Source organism: Suncus etruscus, chromosome 5 (genome assembly GCF_024139225.1).
Source record: "Suncus etruscus isolate mSunEtr1 chromosome 5, mSunEtr1.pri.cur, whole genome shotgun sequence".
NCBI classification, from domain to species: domain Eukaryota; kingdom Metazoa; phylum Chordata; class Mammalia; order Eulipotyphla; family Soricidae; genus Suncus; species Suncus etruscus.
Genome location: NC_064852.1, coordinates 146,301,619 through 146,318,913, shown reverse-complemented (window position 1 = coordinate 146,318,913; position 17,295 = coordinate 146,301,619). Strand labels below are relative to the sequence as shown.

The following is a 17,295-nucleotide window of genomic DNA, read 5'->3' as shown; positions in this document are numbered from 1 at the left end:
TTTGTGACAATTTTTTTAAAGAAAACACATCACACAGTTGACCCAGTTGATTGTAACACATTTGTTTCAGCAAGAACAAAGGCAAAGTTATTAAAAAAAAATAGGAAGAAAAACTAAAGAGATTAAAGAGAAAGGATAGAAAAAGTTCAGTGACAAGTATATTTTTGATGTGACAATTTTCTTTACATTGAGAATTAAATATATCATTCTGTGCCTGTTTACTAATATATGTATTTGTAAGTTTAATTTCAGTAAAGAAGGATTGGAAATGTCTGATGAAGTAAATTAGGTACATCTTAAAATCACTCTAGGTATCATGTAAGGAGTAAAATAAAGAACTTTGTAAAGAGAAATAAAGAACTTTGTAAGCAGACTATGTTGGTTAAATTTAAATAGTGACTTCAAATATAAAATCAAAGAATTACATCTACTTCATAATTTATCTTGTGGATTTGACATGATGTTACATAAAAACAATTGGACTCAGCACAGTTACAATATTCACTGTATTTTTAATTGCCCTACTATTGTGATATTTTGGTAAGTGCTTCAGTGGGTATAATATGAAAATGAGTTGCATGTTTCAATGATTTGTTGATTTAAGAAATAAATGTTCTTTAACATTTATCTGAATTTTAAATAATCTGATTGTCTTAACATTGAGGTAAGATTATTAAGGTTGAAACCAAATATGTATAATATAATTGTAGCAAATATTTTAATGCACATTGTAAAATAGAAAATAAATTATTTCTTGAATGGATAACAAATAAATTCACTCTAGGCCAGGGGCCAGAGTGATAGCATGCAGGGGTCCTCAAACTTTTTAAACAGGGGGCCAGTTCACTGTCCTTCAGACTGTTGAAGGGCCAGATTATAGTAAAAACAAAAATTATGAACAAATTCCTATGCACACTGCATATATCTTATTTAGAAGTGAAGAAACAAAATGGGAATAAATACAATATGTTGCCCACGGGCCGTAGTTTGAAGACCCCTGGATAGTGCATAGGGCATTTGCCATGTATGCAGCTGACCTAGATTCAATATCTGGCACCCATATGGTCCCCCTGAACCCACTAGCAGTGAATCCTGAGCGTAGAGCTAGAAATAAGCCCTGAGTTACACTGGGTGTGCCTCTTAGAGCAAAATAAAAAGATAAAATTACTCTAGGTGATTAGTGTATACAACCTTTTTTTAAAATCACAAACCCCTAAATATTTATTCCCCTTAAAATAATTCTGTCTGCTGGTAAATATTGCCTGAATAATCAGAACTGTGACGGTCAGTTAGCATAGGAAAAAATCAATTTAGTAACAGACAGCCAGTCTGTTATCTCAGATATAGGGATTATCCAAGTCTTTATTGGGTAGAAAGAAAAGGATCTACATTCTAAGTTAAGGGTCTAGGGCTCCAGACAGAGAGAAAGCAGGAATAGCATATGACAAGAGCCTGATTTCATCTAACAAAAGCTTGTGTCTAACTTATATAGCCTTAAAATAGATTTCTCTGATTTAAAAAAAAATAAAGCTTGGAGTCTGGTGACCAATAAGGCACTTTCCTTGCTTTAGGCTGATTTGACTTTGATCCCAAGTACCATTTAAGGTTCCCCCAAGCACCACCATGATTGTTACCTGGGGACAGAACTAAGAGCTAAGAGTAATTATTTTGGAACAGTTCATCCATGGTGAAGGAAAAAAAGGAGAACCTGTCTTTAAAATTGAAAAATATAATAGTGTTAATTCTAAAAGAATATTGTATTTTTTGGGGAAGGGGTGGTTTTATAAATGCCCACTTTTGGGACCAAACAGACAGTAGCTAGAGTAGAAAGTAAGAGGTTTCCTTACCAAGTGAGGGTTTGGCTTTTCATGCAGCCAATCCCTCATTGCCCAATGTGGTCCCTCTAAAGATCCAAAACTGAAACAAAAAAACAGGTGGTTACTGTTTTATCAAGTCTTGCTCCTTTCAAGCATTATACAATAATAAAAAAAAGCCTCTGATAATACCATTTTAATTTTTAACTATGTTTTATATTTTTTTACTCTTATTATTCCCACCAAAATCTTGAGGATTTCTCAGTCTTATTCATCCTGATGGCAGTTACTACTAAATTTAGAGAATTCAAATGTGGCCTTTTAAAGTAGATTTTAATGCTCACCACTCTTAATTGGTGGCCTGGTTCTCACTGCAACTTGTTCCCACAGAGGTTTGACTACTGTGAGTTTGATGTCTTATTATAATTGTTATTTATTTTTAAAAAAGGGGACAGGGCTGGGTTGTACAGTAGTGTAAGTTCTTGCCCTGCCAAGATTAATTTCTGAGTGAAGAGCTAGGAATAATCCTTGAGCATTGAAGGTATGCCTCCCCCAAACAAACAAACAAACAAAAATAAAGCAAAAAATGTGGGGATTAGTTTGTGGCAACACTTGACTGTGCTCAGGGCTTCCTCCTAACTTTTTTGCTCAGGGATCACTCCTAATGGTGCTCAGTGGACTTTATGTGGTGCCAGAACTCTGACCAGGGTTGGGTTGGCTACAAGCAAGACAAGTACTTAACCTCCTTTACTATCAATGGACTGTAGTTAAATAAAAACAAAAATATTTCTACAGGAATAAGGCTGCTTTTCAATGTAGACTCTGGCTTTCAAACCTATGTATGTCGCTCTCAAAGTTTTAGGTTTAAAATCAACAATTTTGGACCATTCTTTCCTTTGTAAAGAAAGTAGTAGTCTCAGTGTTCTGTTTTGGAAATGTCACTCAATTTAAATGAGTGAGCTTTTTTTAAAGGAGATATATCTGTCTTTCTGGAATTATAGCTAGGATATACTCTAGAAGCAATTTCAGAAAATAAATTGGCTAAACCTTGGCAGGTAAATTAGCTAGTCCTATTATGTTTCTATATTAAGTTTACATTTGAAGCCTCTGTTGTGCTAATTTAGTATCCTAGAATATTTACTTATTTAGTGGATTTCTACCATTATTAAAACTTTAGTTCGGCAGAAGCAAGTTTAGGAGAGAAGTACAGGTTTAGATAGTGAAAGAAATACACCTGACTCGATACAGGAAGAGGATGGGGGAGGACAAATTTGGGGGCATTGGTGGTGGGAATGTTGTACAGTTAAAGGGGGCTGTTCTTTTTATGACTGGGCCCAACTAAAAACATGTTTGTAAATTTAAAGAATAAAGTTATTTAAAAAAGAATATACATGTAATCAAAAATCATAATTCTTGTGATCCAAGGAAGTTTTAACTCTTTAGTACATTGTCAAATCTTTTCTATATATGAACTATACAAAAGTGTCTTATGTACTTTTTTTTGGGGGGGGCACACCTGTGCTCAGAGGTTACTTCTGGCTCTGCACTCACAAATCGGGTGACCATATGGAGTGCCCGGGATTGAACCCAGATCTGTCTAGGGTTGGTCGCATGCAAGGCAAATGCCCTACCACTGTGCTATCTCTCCGGTCCCCTTTTTGTACTATGTTTCACTATATTTGTCACTATATTTATGTTTTATGCTCCTAACCTGATATATGTTTTTCTTGCTGAAATATGTTACAACTATTTTTCATGTCATAAAATATTCTTCAATAGCATTTTATTATCTTGCTATAAGTGTAGATAAAAGTCCATTGAACATTCTAGTATTAATGTCTTTCACTGCCTTTCTCACATGAATATTGTTTCTTAGCTTTTGACTATTAGGATGACATTGCAAAGAACAACCATCTAACAAAATCTTCCAACATCCACAGTTATTTTCTTATGAGTGCTGGAAGGACTGGCATATGATATGAAGCTTACCACAAGGAGTGGTGAGTTCAATTATCATGACAATGCTAGTGAGTGAGAGAAATAGAATGCCTGTCTCAAATACAGGCAAGGGATGAGAGGAAGGAGATGAAGGCATTGGTGGGAAGATTGAACTGGTGAAGTTCTTTTGTATAACTAAAACCCAACTACAAATATGTTTGTAATCATGGTGCTTAAATAAAGATATTAAAATAATCATAATACTGAAATCTCCAATGTTTGGTAAGACCTGTCTTTCAAATTCTTACTCCTCCAGGAAGTTTTACAACTGAGTATAACCCAGCATGGCCTCCAAACCCCAAAATAAATATATAAATAATGATTAACTTGTGATGAACTCCTGAAAATTAAGATATGTAGTTTATTAAAATTTGAAAATTTTGGCCATGTCTTAAATTTTATATGGATTAGTTCTTAATTATTAAGGTTTGCATTACTATAGTCTTATGCAAAATATTACTCCTGGGTTCAGGTGTATTTTGTGAAAGTGTAAAATTAGCACTGAGTGACAGTAATCAAAATACAATTGAAGAGCTGAGGAGATTGGTCAAGAGTCAATAAATTTAAATTAGAATTCCTTCAAAAATTTATCACAAGTATTTTGGAATATTCACCTTTTATATGCTTTTGCTGCAACTTGCTTAAAATGGTGAGAACCTACCCTGCCAGGTATGTATTCTCATTGAGTTTAATTGTGCCAAATCTCTTTAGGTAGATCAGTTGTCTGATATTATGCTAGACTACCTACTTTCATGCTAGAGTCTATAAGACAAAGCTGCTCTGGAGACTTCCAACAACTGATCTGGAATCTGCAAGATGTAGGTCACAGATTCAGTTTTCATTCTGAATTACTTTTTAAGAGATTGGGTTATGCTGGGATGTTCTGAAAAGGCATATTATACTGGAAGGCTCTGATATTTGAAAGTCAATTGCTCTAACTTTTCAACTGCTGTTACTGTCTCATGATTATAACAAGTTTTCCTCTATTTCTGGACTATTAACATAGGGACATTCATTTTCTAATTTCTACCACAATCTCCAGAGAGAGAAAACAGTTATTTGGGGATATATGAAAAATATATTCTAACAGACTAAGTCTTCTAAGAAAGTGTCAAAATTCTCTTGCATGAAAAGCCAGTGGAACCTCCATGTGTGAGAGCTAGATGTGGAATCAATGTTCTTGTGAACCTATTAGTTTAGGGGACAGGGACTGAGATGCTTCTGTCCTTCACTTAGTTCTATTTTTATTTTAAATATGAAATGGTTCATGAATTTGTGTGTCATCCTTGCGCAGGGGCCATGCTAATCTTTTCTGTATCGTTCCAATTTTAGTATATGTGCTGCCGAAGCGAGCACTCCTTCACTTAGTTCTAAACAAATAAGAAAGTGTTTAGCACTCACCATATATTTGGCTACAAAGAACAAGGTAGAAACGTTCTGGTGCTAAATATATATTTTTATGATGGTAGGAATGTTTATATTTGTGCTTACTGATACCAAGGTGCCAAATATGTTGTATTTCATTGGAATAAGTTTGACACATGGGCCATTGTCTACTATAGTGAACAACAGCATAGCTTAAACAAGTGTTAAGCCTGGGTTTTTTTGTTTGTTTGTTTTCTTTTGTTGTTGTTGTTGCTGATTATCACATGAAAATAGATCTGCAACTCAGAAGGTCAGGGACAGTGTGGGTGTATACAGAACTGTAGTGTGTTATTTACATTAGAGATTGAGATCTTTTGTTCTCTTAAAAGGTCTTTTCTAAAATCCTAATTTCTTGTAAAGTGAAAATATTTTGGCTCACTTTAATGAGCCAAAGGTGCATTGCATAGAGTTGTTAGGATGTTGTAAAGACCAAAGAATGTTTAATTTGCTTAATCTTAACAGCAAACCCATGGAAAGAACTTAGGGGACATTTCAAAGACATATTTGTGTACAGCACATATGGAAAAGAAGGTTATGCTTACTTCACACTTCTTCATAGGTAGATATTGCTTCCTACCTATCTGTCTTCAAATCTGAGCTAAGTGAAGGAATGTTTATTACTGTGCTCAGAATACCTTGGCTGTAACAACTATCTCAGGAAGAAAAGGTTATTGATTTTATAATTCTAAGAATAAAGTTCCCACCTACCTAATGCTTTCCTTTCTAAACACCTGCTGATTATAAAATGATTCCAAAACAAAACTGCTGCCTACTCATAGAACTTTGGAAACTTTAAGTAGATATACAGAGACTGGAATATTTTGGATCTGTGGCATATTTTGGAACATAGTCTTCTTGGTTTTGGAGAAAATATTATTGCCTGGGGCGAGAGAGCACAATGGGTAGGGTTCCTATCTTTCATGCAGATGTGGCCCAAAAACCAAATAATTTAATCAACCATAAATTTCTTCTGTAGATTCCACTCTTCTAGTACTACTCTATTCCCAGGACTTTCTCCATTGGGGAAGTTCTGAGTTACTTAACTTTAAGTCTAAAAGGACAAAGCTGCTTTAGAGATTTCATTAGTCATTAGTTTCTACAGATGACTTCCTAACTTCGCATTCTTGGAGGTATTTTTAGTTCCATTTTAAAACCTAGAGTTATATCTTTGAAAAATTAATTTGATATGGTATATTCAGGTTAATCTTACTATTTTTTTCTGCTAATATGTGAGTTTAAATCCACTTTCTTTTAATGTGGGCTGTCCCTCATGTCCTATTTGTTTGCTAGTTTAATACTGTGTGACAAAAGCGATTTATAAGAACTGTGAACTGAGTCACAAGAAGGCTTGTAGTTTTTGCTCACAGATTCCAGGTATACTTATTGTTAGACCCCTGAAATAGAATAAAAGTTCACCACTTTTGAATTCTCTATACACTAAGGGAACTCAAGATACATAACCGGGTGCCTGAAGAGAGTTCATTGGAAGAATGATGAGATTGGAGGAGGCATAAGGCTGAGTGTGATCATCATAACCTCCCCATAGGGTGAATCCAATATAAGGTAGGCAGGAAACAAATGTGTTTGAAACTCCTGAGAATCAACCACAATACCCAATGGAAAGAAAGGAAGAAGGGCAAAAGATGAAAACGAACTTATATTGCCCAAGTCCTCAATCTTTGAGTCAACACTAGTGGAACCGTATAGTGTATGAAACAGATATAAGTAATATTGATTCTTCCCTGTCCAAATATCTAATGTATTATGAAATTTTAAGCAATGAGATGATGATGAATTGTTTACAGCTAGATTAGAAAACCAGAATGCTTGTGAATCACTAACCTACACTTCTAACTCTGTCTATATTCTGAACCTCCCTGTAACTGTCACGTACCTGCATTTCTGTGAGGTTTTTATGAAATGTATGATTTATAACCATAGGAATAATTTGGAATTTTCTTGTAAAAATAGGAAAGTGAGTGACCAAAGATATTGTACAGAGCTTAAGGTGCTCATATTGCATATAGCTGATCCTACTTTGATCCCTGGTACTTCTTATGATCCCCGAACACCACCAGCAGTAAACCTGGACACAGTCTGGAGTAAGTCCTGAATACTGGCTGCTAGGTGCTGGAAAGAAGGAAGTATTCTCAAATAGTTCTCCTATCATGCTTTATTTTTTTTTTCTATCCTCCAAGCTCAACATGCCTTTACATAACATATCTGATGATGTCATTGCATCTTTTTCCACCTAAACTTCAGCTTACACTTTTTAGCTTTAAGAGCTAGTATGCCACTGTCTGTCATGAGTATTCTCACTCAAGAAATTATTGAATAAATGAATTAATCAGAGACTCACATATAAATAAAGTCTAAAAAGTACTTTTTCTATCCAAATTAAAATTTCTATACAAATTAAAATTCTAGAAAATATCAAAAGCAGAATATTCACACACAATAGTGCAAATATATGTACTCAAAACTTGGAATCCATAAATGTTAAGGTTTTACTCTATTCACAGTTTTTTCTCTTGAATATAACAGTAAAAAAATTGCATTTGCCTGCAAATTTTCCGATTTCCCTTTTTTTCTGACTCAAAGACAATACCAGCTGTATGTCTGTTTAATATATATGCATATATACACATAAATACATATATATTCTTAGAGTTATATTTATGCAATTTTATAATAAATTATATTATCTGTTGACTCTGTTTTCAAAATAAAGCATACCAGAATTCCAGACCCTTGATGCCTACTCTTCCTATGCAGCTCCTAGTCCAGAGCTGTCCCCTAGTATCAGCATGACACCAATTCACACCTTCCTTTAGATTCTTTGCTTTCTCTCTATAAGCATTTTCCCAACACAGTCCCCATCTTTCCTCCAACCAGCACCCACATTGATCCCTAGGAAATTTGTATTGGAGCATGGAATATTCTCCTAATATTTTGCTGATCTCTTTCTTCCTGGAATCAAATCCACCATCCTTGCAGTGTCTGGAGATATCATATAGAGATTAAGACATTTCTTTACATGTATGCAGCTGGACTTAATTTAATCTCTGGAAACAAATGTTTTCCTGAGCACCACTCAGAGTGACCCTTAAGCACAGAACTGAGAAGTCTCTGAGCGCTGCTGCATCATATGTCTAAAAAAACCCAAGCAGACACACATAACCCTGTGTTGGCAGTGTTTTCAGTGGTTCACTCCCAGCCTTTCTTTTCATAATGCTGACTTAGCTTCAGGCCCACAGTGATTCAATCAATCAACAGTCAATTGCTTTCAAAATATATTCTTGAGACATCGGAAGCTCTATAACTGGAAAATGTCTCACCTAAATAAAAAAAAGAAAATCAAACTAAAACAAAACTAAAAATTTTAAATGTAAGATGAGGGCCAGAATCTAGAGGAGATTGTAGAGTGCTGCGGGAACTAGCAAACATCAAACAGGGCTTCATTTCCAATACCATACAATTTTATGGCCAGCACTGGCCATGGTCCTTATGACCACTGAGTGCTGCAAGGGGTAGCTTAAAGGCTCCCGAAGAGTAGCAAGTGGCCCATGTGGTATTCAGTACTGCATGACCAGAGCAACACTGTGTCCTCAGTCCTTCACAACCTACCACTGACTTAGTTGGTTCCTATACTCTGAGCACTGCTTGGGAATTCCACCATTTGAGAGGTTCCTCCAAAGATATTTAATATATGTATGTGCATACATCTAATTCAATTATTTTCACTGTGGCATTATTATTGCATGCAGTTTTTTATATGTTTTTATTTTAATATTATGATTACGTTTAGATTTTTTGTGGGTTTTTTTGTGTTTGTTTTTTTTTATCTTTTTTGGGGGAGAGGCATAGCTATTGGTGTTCAAGGCTTACTCCTGTTTCTGCAGTCAGGAATTATTCCTGTCTGTGCTGGGAGGATCATATGAGATTCTGGAAATTGAACCCAGGTCAATAGTGTACAAGGCAAATACCCTTCCTGCTGTACTATCACTCTGGCCTCACTTTTGCTGGTCTCTGTTGTTAACAATGTTGACATACATTTTAAAATTTATTTATTGACTTCATAGAATTCTTTTTATATTGAAGTTACATGACTTTGACACATTTTATGTGATTTCTGAGTACAATTCACATTCCTCACTGTGACCACACCATGCCCATCACCCTAGTACCAATATTCTTCAGCAATTCATTGGCCCCTACACTCTACTCCGGTACCCTCAGTTTCATGGTGAGTTTGAGAATTGGATTTCATTTGCTGCTTCTCATGTCAAGCTTTGCTTCTTTCAGCTCACATTATCAGTGAAATCATGCAGTATTTGTGGAATACATGCTTACAAATCTATTTCCTTGTTTGTGGTTTTCTTCAGAATTGTATAATAGAAATAATTTTTTCTTAAAAAAAACAGTAATTAACCTGTCTATAAAAGTAATTGCAATAACTTAAGTTATTCTTTGCTGCCTTAAAGGATTAATCTACCACCCAGAAATGTTACCATGCCAACTTGAAGGTCATTTTAGGGGTGAAAAATAAGCTCACACATACTCACACATACACAAAACCCCATACTTAGAAGAAAACATATAGCATTTATCTCTCAAATTTGACAGTGTGACCTAATGAATATTTTCTGTTAATACTAAAATATAATGTTGCCTCATTTATTACTTCTTAATGTTGTTATTTGAGTGTAGGATTGTGTGGGTGTGTGGCAGAAGAATCCTTTGAATGGCTTCAGTGCTAGTGATTATAACATGTTTTCCACTAAGTCAGGAAAAATACTTAAAGTAATTTTAGTATTTTATTTGCTAAAGTTAAAATTACCCACTTTAGTTACAACACTGTAAACTCGGTTAATAGTCAAGGGCAATGGGGAAAGAAACAAAAACTATTTGAGAAGATCAATGAGAAGGTACAATGCAAACAAGTTCCAAAAAATTTTGCAGTTTTAAAGGAATTACAGATTGTAAGAATTACAGTTTGTAAAAGCATTCTTTGCCTCTGGTGTCATATATTTAATCTATAAACGCATCACTGAAATCAGTGAAAAAGTGCTTTTTGAGGTTGCCAGTTTCACCTTGCTTGTTACTAACCTGATTCTGGAAAGAAAAGAGAATACTTTCTTATTTTATTTATTTATTTTTGTTTTCTTTTCGGATCATACAAGATGGTGTTCAGGGATTACCTCTGGCTCTTCACTCAGGAGTCATTAATGATGGTGCTCAGGGATCATATGTGGTGTGGGGATTGAACCCAGGTCAGTCATGTGCAAGGCAAATGCTCTAATGATCCAGCACTTTTGATCCTTTTATTTGTATTTTTTTTTGTTTTTGTTTTTGGGCCACACCCTGTGATGTTCAGGGGTTACTTCTGGCTATGCACTCAGAAATCTCTCCTGGCTTGGGGGCCCATATGGGATGCTGGAGATCGAACTGAGGTCCGTCCTGAATTAGCCGCGTGTAAGGCAAAAGTCCTACCACTGTGGCCCCCTTATTTGTTATTTTTAATAATATTTTACTGAGCTTAATCTAAACTTCTCTATAAAATTTATCTTTGAAGGATAGATTTAAAACAAAACAACTAATGTAAAAGTTGACTGGGCTGGAGAGATAGTAGAGTGCTGAAGGAACTTTTCATGTATCCAGCTTATCCTAATTTGATCCTTAATATACATTTGATTTCTGAAGTATCACCAGCAGTGACCTCTGAGCACCAAGCCAGGATTAAGCCATGAGTACTGCTTTGTGTAGCCCAAAACCCCTCTAAAAAATTTAAATGCAATCATATTGCAGTAAAGTCGGGAAAAAAAAAAGTTGAGATTCTGGGACAAGAGCACAGAGAAGGAATTTGACTTATATGCAGCTGACTCTGGTTGAGCCCCAGAATCCCATATGATGCCTAAGCCTGCCAGGAGTATGCAGCTGACTCTGGTTGATCCCCAGAATTCCATATGATCCCTAAGCCTGCCAGGAAGAATTCCTTTACAGAGAGTCAGGAGTAACCCTTGAGCACTTCCAGGTGTGGCCCAAAGACAGACAGACAGACAGACAGACAGACAGACAGACACACACACACACACACACACACACACACACACACACACACCCCAAACAAGGGAAAAAATGTTGAATAGGTTAAGATAACTACATTTAGACACCATGCCAACCAGGAGCACTAATGGAGTAGGTCACTAAAAGTAGAGTTGCGCTATGCTCCAACTTGCCACTTACTCCTTGCAGGGTTGATCCATGTCCAGCAAGAGCTTCTTTATGGAGTAGACACTGGATCTACTAGCCATCATATACCTGAACCTACGTGGTGTGCATGGAATGGGACCTTTTGTCACCCACCCAGACCTTCAGCAAGCTGTGGTTCTCAGACTGCATTGAGATTTGTTCTTTGTAGGGAAAAGAAATGTCGTTAAAACTGTCCTCCATCCAGGACCTCCTCACTCCCAGATTTTTTTTCCATGGCAAAGAATTTTTAAAGCAAATAGGTGCATCAAGAAGTTTCATTTAAAAGTGAGGGGATAAAGAAAAACTGCTCAGGTGAGAACAGAAGCTTCTCTAGAAAGACAAGAGTGGACTAAGTGGCACCGTGAAGGGTTTTTCTTAATGGCCTTGCCTTGGACTACTCTGTGCAGAAAGCATCATGACCAGGGTGCTGTCATAAAGGAAGCACCTTGGGCACCTTCTTCTGTATTCTTATCAGGGTCTTTCGTTTTTGCTGACATCTCTCCTCTTCAAGAGGTCCAGCCATCTCCAGCTGAGGTGGTGATGAATAACTTCTTTTCAGATCATACTTTGACCTGCTTTCTGAAAGTCATGGCCAAGCGCAATTCAGTCCCCTTACCTACCGCCCACCACACCCCTTCTGCCTGCATGTACGCCTGCTCATCTGCCAACCTTAATTCTATCTATTGAGTGGTGCTTCCTGTTAATAGGGGATTTTCTATTTTTTTTGGGGGGGGCACAATTGCTGATGCTCACAGGGCTTACTTCTGGCTATGTGCTCAGAAATTGCTCCTGGCTTGGGGGACCATATGGGATGCCTGGGATTGAACCTGGGTCCATCCTGGGTCAGCCATGTGCAAGGCAAAGATCCTAGTGCTGAGCTAACCTCTGGCCCAATAGTGGGCTTTTCTTAAACTACTGGAGATGCGCTGCCTGATAAACCAATGAGCTGACTTTTAGTGGAAGAAAAAGATAAGAAATAAGCCAGCACATACTTAAATGATATCAAGGAGATGTAGAGATGTAGTTAAGCCAGTAATTCAGCCCAGTGCCCTATAAGTGAGAAGGGGAAAAAGCAAAGCCCACCTTGGCTGAGCTAAGAGCTGAATGAGGTGACAGCAGCATATTTACAGCTGATGTGAGATACAGAGGAAGGAATAGCAAGATTGTGGTGCTGAGAGTAGGTGACATGAGGTGTAGAAATGCAGTGGTTCCTTTGGCAGCATGTGTGAAGGTAAGTGGAGAAGATGAGGGGGTAGGCCTGGGGAACTGGTGGAGTGTTGGAGGCTTGGTGAGGACTAAGCTTTTTGCAAGGAATATCCAGATCTCAGAGTAAGTCAGAAGTCAGAATGGTGCTGTGGAATTCCTATGTTTTGTTTTGTTTTGTTTTTTTACTGAATGGGTCTGGAATTAGATAAACACTGCTCAGGGGCCCTTTACCAATACCATGACCAGTTTGCAAACTTTTCTAGTACCTACCTATATAAGAACTAGGTTAAATAAGGATCCCATCTTCATTGTTGATGTATTGATCCAGCAAGAAGGTGTCTGAAAATGTTTCAAATAGCTTAGAACAAGATGGATGGATGTAAAATGGTAGCCACAGATCATTGCCTTATTTCATTTGTTGTAAAAATTCAGAAGATAATGACTTTCCAAAATCATAATTTTTAACTATTTTTGTTTTAATTTCCTTTGAAATTTTGGGTGTCAAACAAAACCTCTGTGCTTTCTCAATTTATTCCTTCCAGATTTTTCCTGCAGCTTTTTCTGTGCATGTGTCACTATGGCCATCCCTTTTTCTCAACCCAACAATCTTCCTGTTTGTTGATGAAATAGGGTGGGTTTTATCTTTCAAATAAGATGAAGGGGACTGGAGTGACAGTACAGTGGCTAAGGCACTTGACTTGCACATGGCCAACCCAGGTTCAGTCCTTAGCATTTCAAGAACCAGCAAGAATAGTTCCTGTGAGCAGAAGCAGGAGTAACTCCTATACATATCCAGGTATGATCCCCAAACCAAAATAAAATGGTTAGGTTTCATCTTAGAAAAATATCAAAAAATACTTCTAAATTGAAATAATACCAGTACCACATGTTCATATAAATGATCAGTGATAATTTAATATCAGTGACCACTTATAAATGATCAGTGAATTTCTTCCTGGTCATTTTTCATGTTGTATTTATTCCATTGTATTATTATCTACTGTTTAGATTTATAGCTTAGTTTACACTTGTAAACTTCTAGTATATATTTTTATGTTTTGAATTTTTTTTTGTTGTTTTTGGGCCACACCCGGTTATGCTCAGGGGTTACTCCTGGCTATGCACTCAGAAGTCGCTCCTGGCTTGGGGGACCATATGGGACGCCTGGGGATTGAACTGCAGTCTGTCCTAGGCTAGCGCTGGCAAGGCAGACATCTTACCTCTAGTGCCACCGCTCCGGCCTCTGTTTTAAATTTTTAAGAAAGATAGTTTGAAAAAAAAATCCCCAAATTCTTATAGATGTCCTCTGTGTAATCATTATCATCTACACAGATATCAGCAACAGACAATTTAATAGAAAACAAAAGTCTTTACAAATACTTTGGGTTCAACCATAGACAATAGGCACTATGAATTCAAAGAAAGTTCTGATCTTTTAAATCCTTTCCTAATGAGCCTCTAACAGAGGTCTTTATTTTGAGGTAATTACAAGAAAATTCCTAAAATAATCCTGATAACATCCACCTGCTTTCCTTTTCCTGAAAATTCTTTTGGCACCATGGAACAGTTAGACTAATCTTATTTCATTTTGAGTTCACCTTCATTGGAAAGAAAAAAGTGTGTAGTTGGTTAAGAGGTTTATTTCAGTCATACATGCTAGGCAAGGGTGAGCATTAAATAAGACAATCCATCAACGAAGAGTTGAAAAGTACACAAGACCTTCCAGCTCAATTATGTACTTGTCCAAACATTACCATTTTCATACTGCTGGGCAATCCATCTGCAGGATACGGTGGCTAACAGCTTGGTGTCCATAACTGGGGAACTGTATATTATTAGCATGATTCCTTTTTCAGGGCAGTACCTCCAGATGGTAACATGTGTCTAAAGAAGAATCACTTGTTAAACCTCCCTCACTCCTATACTTGCTTTTCATCTTTTTGAGAGAGGTAGGTCACCTTGATTGGTTTCTGTCTTGAGCTTTTTGAAACTTTATTTAAAAACAGGGGTGATGGAAGCTGAGCAGTGGTGAAAACAGTAGGGCATCTGCCTCGCATATGCTAATCTAGGACAGAATGCAGTTTGATCCCCTGGCATCCAATATGGTTCCCCAAGCCAGGAGCAATTTCTTTCTTTATTTCTTTCTTTTTTTTTTTTGCTTATTAAACCTATGACAATGATTTAATGACCTCATTAAAGATACAATAATTTTCACAAATTTGCTTCATACAAAACTCATTGTTTTTTCTTTTTTTAATTATTTATTTTAAATTATGAGAACAAAGATGCAAAGAAAGAGAACAAGGTAAAGTTACAGTGGAAGAACAATCACCCATAAACTGAGTTCTCAGAAATCCCCTTGCTGATATCTGAACTTTGAACTTTCAGCCAAAAAACAGTAAGAAAAATTAAACAGAACCCATGTACAATTACTTTGTCCCACAAGTCCCCAGATTGTAATGCATAATATTTCTTAGCAGCACACAAAGCAATCTAAAGTCATAAAACTTATGCATCTCCTTAAACATTGATGGCAAAGTACTTTGTTATATTTCCATGCACATGCATATTAGTTTAAGTTAACCTCAAAAGTTTAAGTGGGTTGTTTTTATTAAGGATTAGAGTCAAAGGAGCACAGTAAAAATAGTGTTAGAGTGGCAATTATTGTTTGCATAGGCCCACCAAAATATGAAAGACATGGAAAGGAAAAGCCTTGGCCTAAACACAAGGAGACCCTACCCCTGAAGTTTCCTGGCATAAGACCAACTCTAGGCTCCAGGCAAACTTGTTTGTCCAATTCAAGTCTGTAGTGCCATTACACTTTTATTTTCCACACAGTCTCTGTTGTTGGTATCATGTTTCTGTATTAAAGATCTTGGAATCTGCATATCCTACATTGCAGTCAGGATGGTGCAGAGCATCCTCTCATTTCACCTCATAATTAAAGGGCAATGCAGAGAGCCCTGTCCTGTAAGCAGGTCGTTGTTATTGTCAAGTCTTCTTAGTGTTAAAGGAAGTCTCTTTTTAGAAGGTCAATGTCAGAGCAGTGGTAGGGTCTTCCCTGGTAGAGGACTGCTTCCAAATGTTGTTATAATAAAACCTTGGATGTTTCGTAGATAGCTTCCCTGGTTTAGGTGTGATTGGAGGATGCCCATTCTTCTGAGGCCTGTGCCTGGTCATTATACCAATGTTCAGGGTGTAAGGTCCCATTGCACTACAAGATTTGTGTGTTCCAATCTCTATTAGATAAGAACTTATTTGTATGTATAGTATTTTCCCATTTTAATGTGCCTATGCAAACAAGGAACAATGCCATGTGGCATTATTGGCGCATATGGGGGCCGTAAGAACAAGTCCAACAATCCCCATGACATGCTTCAATCATAAGCATTAAACTGAGGGTCTCTTTCACCAAAATTCCTTATTGAACAGCTCACAAAGAGAAGAAAAGATAAAAAGTGGGTAGAATCGTCACTGTAAAAGAATACTTAGTAAGAGTTATAGCTGTCAAAGAAAATACATATAAAATATTCAAAAGACATGTGTCCATTTTATGTCTTTTGAAATAGTTGGGGGTTGTTAAATTCAATGCACGATTTTTGGTCTGCGATTAGGACTGTGCAGTACTGAAGTTAAAAAGAGTAAATGTTGGGGGTGAGAGAATTAAGGAGTAATAATGAGCTTTGTAGGAGTGTGCGAAAGGGCAGAATCTGTTGGAGCAGGAGGTCGGTCTTGGTGCCTAACAGGTTAAGAACTGAGGATAAAGAGGGATAATTAAGGGGAAGATAACGAATCCAGATTGGGAGATGAGGGAGTAAAGGGGCTCTGGTGTGGGGAAGGGGCAATATATCAGAGGGGCTATATACATTGTATAGCTGAATTGTTTATGGATTAGGCTTGGCAGTCAGAGAGGACCACTGCATAGGAAGTCACCTCTACATATGCACTGATTTTAGAGACCTATTTGAATGTTATCCTCCAAATCTAGAGCATTCCATTTTTTTCCCCTAGAAACAATCAAGAATTAAGAACATTTTGGGGTGAAGTTCAAAAGTATATATGTTGCACAGGCACAAATGCGCCCGCGCACTTTTGAAAATGAATACTAGTAAGAAAAGAACCCCTGAATGGGGTCCAGCACGCATACGACAGGAGTTTGTTTCCCCAATCCTCCTCCAAGGGCCCGATTTACCAGCCTCGGCATTGAAGACCAGCTTGGCGTGGGGGGATCTCAGTCCCCTGGACTAAGTGGTCAGCCCAGGGGGCTATGGCTAGCTGTCCTGCCCAGAGCCCCCAACATACCAGTGGAAGACACCCAGAAGTCCTGGCATGTGGAGTCTTCTCAGTACAGACTCCAGGAGCAATTTCTGTGCACATAGCCAGGAGTAACACTTGAGCGTCACCAGGTGTGGCCCAAAAAGCAAAAAACAAACAAACAAAAACAAACATAAAATGGGATGAAATTAAAGGACACTCATGTTAATGCATTTACAACTCAGCAGCACCTTTAATATTGCAAACTCTTAGGTAAAATTTTTTTTTTGTTTTTGGTTTTTGGGCCACACCCAGCGATGCTCAGGGGTTACAACTCCTGGCTATG

General features: G+C 37.2%; 1 protein-coding gene and 1 non-coding gene across 3 annotated transcripts in view; one reads left to right on the top strand and one right to left on the bottom strand.

Moving 5' to 3' along the window:
* The window catches only part of OXR1 (oxidation resistance 1), a 363,437-nt gene that overhangs the window by 60,631 nt on the left and 285,511 nt on the right, over nucleotides 1–17,295 (top strand). The gene's annotated exons all lie outside the window — the stretch shown is intronic.
* On the bottom strand, nucleotides 5,062–5,168 carry LOC126010568 (U6 spliceosomal RNA). Its single transcript, XR_007496590.1, has one exon. It is a non-coding gene; the product is annotated as a U6 spliceosomal RNA (small nuclear RNA).